We start from the raw sequence: 8572 nt of genomic DNA, 5'->3' as shown, positions 1-8572 counted from the left end.
ACTGGAAGTTAAACACCTCCCTTCTGGAGATACAAGACTTCCAAGAGAAGCTAATAGAATTAATTCAAAAAGCACTAGTGGGGGCGGTTACCAGAAGTAAGTGGTGGGTAGGTCTAAAAGCCCAAATTAGAACCTTCTCCATCAAGTATGCCCAGTGCCTCGCACTAGATAAGACCAAGACGAGAAGAAGCTAGAGCAGAAACTAGCCTGGGCTACGGGGGAGGGTGATAGGGTTAGTCAGGAACTAGCTAAGCAGGACCTTCTGTGTGAGAATAGTTGAACACATCCGTCAGAAGAGGCAGAAACATAGGTGACAGTTATGAGGGTCAAGTAGTCAGAGCTAGGCTTAGAAAGGTAAGCAATGAAGCAGTCAACTCCAACACTGACGTGCCTCGTGAAATTTCTAGGCATGGCTCGGACAAGTACATTGCAAAGGTAAGACATCCGGATGGACGCAACTTGGAATCGACTCGGAGATCTGCGAGGGGTTTCGAGAACATTTCGGGGAGCGTTCCTTGAGTTTAGTGACTATTTTGCCGACTCTCCCCGTATTGACGCGGCTAGAGCGGCTAGTTGTGAGGGCCGGGTGATGGAGTGGGAGGTTTTTACTGCGCTGAAGCAGGTCAGCTGTAACAGATCGCCGGGGCTCGATGGTCTGCCATACAAACTGTATTTGAGGTTGTCGCCCATGTTTCTGCCTCTTCTGACGGATGTGTTCAACTATTGGTTTGCTCAGTGATCACATTGCTGAGGAAAGGTGACGGGCATGGTGGGGAAGAGTTAAACGATTACTGGCCCATAACTCTGCTAAACACAGAGTTGAAGATTTTGGCCAAGGTCCTGTCGAATCGGCTGCAGGTTGTTATCAAAGAGTTGGTTGAACCGGAACAGAACTACACTGGGAAGGGGATATCGATTCAGAACAACTTGCACCTGATCAGCATGATCATAGAGGGAGGGATAGATGACGACACGGAAGCCGCGCTGATCAACTTAGATCCAAAGTTTTCGATAGGGTCGACCATCGTTTCTTTGCATCTGCCTTAGAGGCCGCCGGTTTTAAACCGGCGGCCTCTAAACCGGACTTCTGCAAGTGAATCTCCGTGATGTATTGACAGCCCATGCCTGTTGTGCAAGTCAACAGAAAGCGCTCAAAACCCTTTGTTATCTCTTGGTCGGTTCGTCAGGGTTGTCTGCTGTTGCCCCTGCATTACGTCCTGGCCTTGGAGCCTCTGCTCCACAAGCTGAGACGTGGGGAGGCAAATTCGGCCATGCGTGGAATGGCTCTGCCTGGCGGCTCAGCCGCCAAGGTATCCGAGTTTGCCGATGATGTCACGGTCTTTGTGTCGAGCTTCAGAGATCATGTCGGAGGTGCTCGCTCAGTACGAAAGAATCATGGGGGCCAAGATAAACCGCAGCAAGTCGGTAGGACTGCAGTTGGGCGCCTGGGGTGGCAACGCAAACCTCCCAGCGCCCTTCAGCTGGACGGATGGCCCGATTCGGATCCTCGGCGTGTGGTTCTGACCGGGTCTCCAGCTTAATAAGAATTGGTCAGAGGTACGGTCAAGGGCGGTAGCTGCGGTCAACTCGTGGCTTCCTAGGAAATTTTCCTTAAAGGGTAGAGCTGAGGTGTGCGCCACATATGTCTTCCCTCTCATCCTTTACCAACTGGCCATACTTCCTCTGCCTGCACAACACCTAACGGCTCTTGTCGAACTCTTGTCCTCGCTCCTTTGGGACAGAGAAAGACACTGGGTGAGCAGACAGGTCTGTATTCAACGTCTGTGTGAGGGAGGCTTGGGAATGCCGAACTTGAGGTGTCATCGAGACGCTAAGAGGCTGGCCTTCCTTAGCCACTACCTTCAAGATGATCAACCGTGGCACCCCGCGATCACTGCCGCCTTTCCCGACCTCGTTCTCGACCCCGCTATCAAGAGTTGTTGCAGGCTGCAGGGAAGATTCAGCCTTCCTGAAAGAGTGCCGAGCCAACTACCAGGGTCCAGTGACTGCAACCCATAGGGAACTCCGCAGGGATGTAGTGAAGGTGGCCGCTGCCGACTCACTATGCGCGCATTTGGGTTCGCAGCAGAGTGAGATCCGCTCTGCGTGGAGCTGGCTGCCAGGTTCGAGTCATCTGAACAATTCACAGTTCTCTCTGACCTGGCGATTGGCCTGAAACGCACTTCCCCTCAACAATATACAATGCAGTTCTGGTTTCTTGGAGTCGCCGACCTGTCCCCGTTGCAAGACGACAGCTGCAGAAACGACTGATCATGCATTTTTCAATTGCCGCAAACTCCGCCAGTACTGGTCATATGTTGGCGAGGTGACAGCTTGCATCGACCCCGAGCATCCTCACCTGCTTACTGTATCCAATGTAGTGGACAACATGAAGCCGCCGTGGGACCGGGAGAGATTAATGGTCTACATCACAATCCTGGCCGTGGCAAGAATGATGATTTGGACGTTGAGACTGCAAGATTGCCGGGGTGTACTGCCTTTTTCTGATCAGGATCTGATCGCTTTCTTTAAACACCAACTACGGGTAAAGATCAGATGCGACAGAAGAAGGCTGCATCGCGTGGCTTTTTGGAAGAAGATGGATACAGTTAGCAATCTGTGTGTACGAAGAGGGGTCAAATTTGATTATGTGTTCCCCGCCTAGGTGTGGAGCACTCAGTTCAAGGGTTTCTGTCGGATCCCCACCCTTTTCCAATTCTACTTCCTTCAGCCTCTCGGCCAGCCGAATAAATCTTGTTTCCCTTATTAGTAAACCTCCAAGACCCCCAACCTCCAAAAACAACAATTTTTTCCTTTGCCCCCTCCCCCTCCTCTCGAAATTTAACCTAGCTTGGAGGAAATAAAACTAAACACTAACACAACACCGTCAAATTTTTCTTTTCTCCCTTATTTAGGACACAACTCCTACCCCCTACATTTAGAGGCTGCTCGCGAAACACCGGTTCCTTTACAAACCAGAGTGAAACGGGTGGTCTAGCATTTCAGATAGGGTTGGGAGGACCTTACTAACTGGGGTCCTTTCCCCCCCTACCACCACATGTCCCTCGACACAAATGAAATTTTATTGATGTTATCTTTTTTGTATTTTTTGATACAAATAAAAAATGTTTTAAAATTGGGCTTAAGTACGAACACCCACCCCCCTCCCACCACACACACATAAATACAAATTTAAAGGGGTAACCATGATAAAAGATGCTGGCCGAGAGAAAAATCATTTAAGATTTACAACAGAGACGAGATGGATCAACCAAACTCACCATTCTTTTTTGAGTTGGCCTTGTACCTAAGTTTTTTGTTCATTTTCCCAACTGTATTTTTTTCCTGTGAATAAAAAATTTAATATCTCAAAGTGTAGTATCTGTTCTCTGATACATACAACGCGCGAGGCAGTGCTGTTCTGGCGACACATTTTCGTGCCTGGAACACCTGACGAGCTTGTTGGTTAGCGTTCTGTTCACACCCCTACCTTGTCTATCTTTCTCTGCTCTTCCCCCCCCTCACAGGGGGATCCGAGCTGATAATTTACAACCTTCCCGCGAGGGAGGGTCGGAAACACTTTCTCTCTTCCCTCCACTAACTTCCCACTCCATCTCTCAGTTCTATCTTTCCTCTTGCCGCCACTTCTTTTTGGTGCCACTTCTTTTTGGCGCTAAAGTCAGCTCCCCACTTGGACGCCGACTCCACGTCACTCTTTTCAGTGATTTTTAAAAGAAAAAGGAACCAAAACGGACACCCCCAGCCCGAGGGCCACCAATATGGATACCCTGAGCCAGGGGACCACCAATATGGATATCCCCCAGCCAGGGGGCTACTGCTCCCCAAGAGGACGACTCCCCAACAGGAGGAGCAAAAACAACCATTGACGGAGTGTACCGTCCGGATATAACAGCATTGGACGCTCCCAAAGAGGGGGAAAATTTACCAACAGCTCTCTCCGAGAGCGACTCCCCCCAAAGGGGAGCAAAATCAAAATCGGTCATAGCATCTCACTCCGACCACAAAAAGGAGGAGCTGCCAGGTCAAAAGGACAATAAAGAGGACAGCGCTCCCCAGGAGGGCTGCTCCCTCAAAAGAGGAGCAGATCAAGAAAATGAGGGGGCATACCGCCTGAACCTCACAAACGAGGAAGGGGCAGATAGCCTCAAAGTAAACAAAAAAGATCATGCTCCTCAAGAGGCCGACTCCCCAAAACATGAAGCTGCTCCCAAAAAAGACTCTAACCAAAGAGAGTCAGGCCCAAAAGACACTGAAAAGGGAGCCGCTTCCCAAAAATGTGACCTCATACAAAAGGACAGACTAAGAAATCTGAGGAGGCAGGAAGCGTCGCCAATAAACAGGCAGGGGTGACCTCCATAAAAGACCAAAAACGGTCTAACCCCACCAAAGACCCCATACCAACATCAACACCACCAAGAGGGTCTGCGTGGTGGAAGACCGTAGAGAAAAAAACTCTCCCCTCAAGAGTATAGAGACCTGTACCTGACAAAGTACGGACAAAACATAGAGGGGGCAGATATAAAACCCATATCGGGTGCCTGGGAGGCAATTGAGGGCAGAGTCCTGTCCTTTGCCATTTCCGATATACCGGAAAACCGCCTCCTGGGGATGAAGAAGGAAGACATTGCGGGGCTCCTCCACAAATTTACCATCCCGGTACTATACCTGTACCAGAGGAGCTTTGCCGTGTTGGACATCCTCCTACCCACCAAGGACAATGCGGAGTGTTACATTTTTAGTAAAAAAAATGTAATTAATTATTCTTTCATATGTTGTTCGAAATCGAGAGAGAATAGGAGTTTGTTTGTTTTTGTTTTATTTTCATCAATTGTACTGTCGTCTGCGTTCAGTCAGAAAAAAAAACAAAGAAAAAAAACAAGAAAACAATCACAACGAGAGAGGATATGAAGAGATATATAGAGAGTGGTCAAAAAAGAAAGAAAAAAAAAGAAAGAAAGAAACCAGCTAGCGAACGCTGGCAGGCTGTATAGAGAGGGGGAGGTGAAAATATATATAGAGAGAGGGGGGCGGTGGAGGCTGCAGTCAATTCGTGGCTTCCTAGGAAATTTTCCTTAAAGGGTAGAGCTGAGGCGTGCGCCACTTACGACTTTCCTCCCATCCTGTACTGACTGGTCATACTTTCCTTGCCTGCACAACACTTACAGCTCTTGTCGAACTCTTGTCCTCGCTCCTTTGGGACAGAGGAAGACACTGGGTGAGCAGACAGGTCTGTATTCAACGTCCATGTGAGGGAGGCTTGGGAATGCCGGACTTGGAGTGTCATCGAGACGCTGAGAGGCTGGCCTTCCTGAGCCACTATATGCAAGATGACTAACTGTGGCACCCCGTGATTATTGCCGCCTTCTCCGACCTCGTTCTCGACCCTTCTATCGAGAGCCGTCGCAGGCTGCAGGGAGAATCTGCCTACATGAAAGAGTGCCAAGCTGCGCTAAAATGACTACCAAGGTCCAGTGACCTTGTGACTGCTACCTGTAGGGAACTCCTCAGGGATCTAGTGAAGGGGGCCGCTGACAACCCGCTATGCGCGCGTTTGGGTTGGCAGCAGAGTGAGATCTGCTCCGCGTGGAGCTGGGCGCCAGGTTTGAGTCATCTGAACAATTCGGAGTTCTCTCTGACCTGGCGACTGGCCCGAAATGCACATCCACTCAACAACATACAATGCAGTTCTGGGTTTTTGGAGTTGCCTGATTCTCCCCGTTGTGGGACAACGGCTGTAGAAACGACTGATCATGCTTTCTTCGATTGCCGTGAACTCCGCCGGTACTGGTCGTATGTCAGAGAGGTGACTGCTTGGATCGATCCTGAGCATCCTCGCCCAATTACCGTATCCAATGTCGTGGACAACCTGAGGCCGCTGTAGGACCGAGAAAGACAAATGGTCTATGTTACCATCCTGGCTGTGGCGAGAATGGTGATTTGGACATCGCATCTGCAAGGTTGCCGGGGGGGGGGGTGTTATCTTTTTCTGATCAGGATCTGATCGCTTTCTTTAAACACCAATTACGGGTGGGGATCAGATGTGATAAAAGAAGGCTGTATCGTGCTGCATTTGACAGAAGATGGATACATGTAGCAAGTCTGTGTGTACGAAGAGGAGTCAAATTTGAATATGTGTTCCCCGCTTAAGTGTGCAACGCGCAGTTCCACAAAGTAAAATTAAACAAGTAGCCTCTCAGCTAGCTGAGTGCGTGTTCCATCCCTCCCCGATTAAGAAGCCTCCAATATCCCCACCCCCTCCTTCTTGCAATTTTTGTTTTCACCCCCTCTTCTAAATTTCACCCATATTGGAGAGAAAGAAATACAAACTAACCCCCATTCCTTACCCACAAAATTTTTCTTTTCTCCATTCACCCCCATCTAGAGGGCATCTCCCCTTAGAGACTGACCCGCAGGGCAGTCTATCAACTAGACGGGGTTGGGAGGGTCCTACTAATCACCTTTTTTTCACTTTTCTCCCCCCCCCCCGTCCTCAACACAAATAAATTATTGTACTATTCTTATTGTTATCTTTTTTGTTTTTACACGTCAATAAAAAATGTTTTAAAAATTGGGAGTTAAGTAGGACGTCCCCCAGTATCAAAGGGTGAATGCGGTATTATGGTGAAAGAAGATACTAGTTGGGAGAAACTTTTGATTTTGTTTAGTTCTGGAGTGACAAGGATGACCAACGACCCCCAAAATCCCCCCTTTTGAGTTGGCCATGTGCCTAAGTTTTTTGTTCATTGTTGATTTTGACTGTATTTTTAACATGAATAAAAGATTTAATATCTCAAAGTGTAGTACCTGTTCCGGCAAATACTGCAAGCAAAGACCATATGTGGGGGTAATCCCACATATAAGACCTTGGTCAATGTAGGGGCAACCCTTCATACCAATTGTCACTATCCAGCTCCCCTACTCCCCGGGGAGTTGGTCCCCATTTCCCCTTCACTCCTCACATTAAAAATCGGCCTTGTGCCTAATTTGTCTGATGGGGGAGCAAATAAATACAGCTTTTCTTGGCCTTTTGGCCAAGATAAAAGTGTAGTATCTGTTCTTACTATATGCTGTACTTATGTTTGTAACTTTGTGATATTAAGTGGCGGATCACTTTTCTGTATTAATTTAATGTAAAATGATCACCCACTTTACAACCAGTCAGTCTTAAAGCCATTCAAGTCATTCTCCAGATCATTCAAGTTGTTTTTGAAGGATTCCAATTATTTTTTAAGCATTCAAGTCATTCTTAAGGTCATTCAATTCATCCTTAACTTCATTAAAGTCATTCTAAATCATTTACTTTTTATTTATTTAAGTCATTTCAGCCCATTTTTCGGTCATTTTAGTTTATCTTTAAAAATTTCATGTCAATCCTACATTCACGCATTCATTCATTACACGAGAACACGCGACTAATGGCTATCAGCCTTGTTTTTAAGGAAGATGGCCATCAGACATATAGAGAATAATCATCCATGGAGAATGTTTAACTGTCACGGCTCTTCAGCGCAGCTAGACAAGAACTCATCGCAAGCCTAAATCAAACTGGCATTTAGTTAATAGTTGGTAGTTCCAAACTCTAAGCCACAGAATTGACATAAATCATATTTCTTTTTATAAACATTAACCTTTTTACTTTTTAAATTGCTCCATTTGTTTATTTATTATAGCTTTGCATTACGCTAAGTAACAGACGATATAACTTAATGAAAATTCTCTACCCAGAAGGGGGCGGGGCTTATATAGACAGACGTTGGGGAAAATAATGGAAATAACTCGAAATTTTGATTAAATATATTTTAATGCGGTATAGGATAACTGATTTAATGTGGTGTGGAATGGATCGAAGTATGTTTAGACAAGTTTTACCATTCTTTGATTAAACCCATCCCTGTTTCTTTCACTGATGGGGGAGGGGGATGTCGGTTTGTCATTTGTTTTTTCTAAAATATATCACAAATGTTCAGTAATATTTAAATCTGAAGATTGTGCTGGCCAGATTAGATGTTCTGCTTCACTTCAATGTTCTCCGTGGCATTCAATTATAATTTTCGCCGTGTGAATAGGAGCATTATCATCTTGAAAAATGGCATTTCTCTTTGGAGAAAGTTCCCTAAGCACCATATGAACTTGCTTGAAATTTTCAAATAATCTTGGCTGTTGATTCTACCATGAAGGGAAACTATTTGACTAACGGATTTCCAAGAAAGCTACCTCGCCCCCCCGCAAAAAAAGATCCTTACCAATTTACCTCCATTTTAACAAGTGGACGAAGGCAGTCTGGATTGAATGCTTCTTTTAGATGTCTGCAAACATATACACGGCCAGAGGTTGAGAAGAAAGTGAAGGGATGATTCAGCAAAGAAAATGCTCCGGGACCAATATTTGATTGTTTTACATCACTCGAAATGTTTTTCCGCATTTGTGTTTGAAAGTAGTGGTTTATAGCCCTCGTATAAAATCCTGTGAAGCTCTTGGCGAACAATTTTTATTGAAACAAGATTTTCCAGATGATTGTTAACCTTTGCTGCAATTTTGGTGTTGTGCTCTT

At 46.3% G+C, this 8572-nt stretch overlaps 1 pseudogene; it reads left to right on the top strand.

The window, feature by feature from the left end:
* The first annotated feature begins 7032 nt into the window (after nt 1-7032).
* Nucleotides 7033-7169, top strand: LOC145258512 (U2 spliceosomal RNA; annotated as a pseudogene).
* The last annotated feature ends 1403 nt before the right edge of the window (nt 7170-8572 follow it).

This window comes from Euprymna scolopes, chromosome 33 (genome assembly GCF_053919585.1).
Source record: "Euprymna scolopes isolate OS-2025 chromosome 33, ASM5391958v1, whole genome shotgun sequence".
Classification (NCBI taxonomy): domain Eukaryota; kingdom Metazoa; phylum Mollusca; class Cephalopoda; order Sepiida; family Sepiolidae; genus Euprymna; species Euprymna scolopes.
The sequence above is the reverse complement of the archived record's forward strand: the minus strand, read 5'-3'. Positions and strand labels throughout refer to the sequence as shown.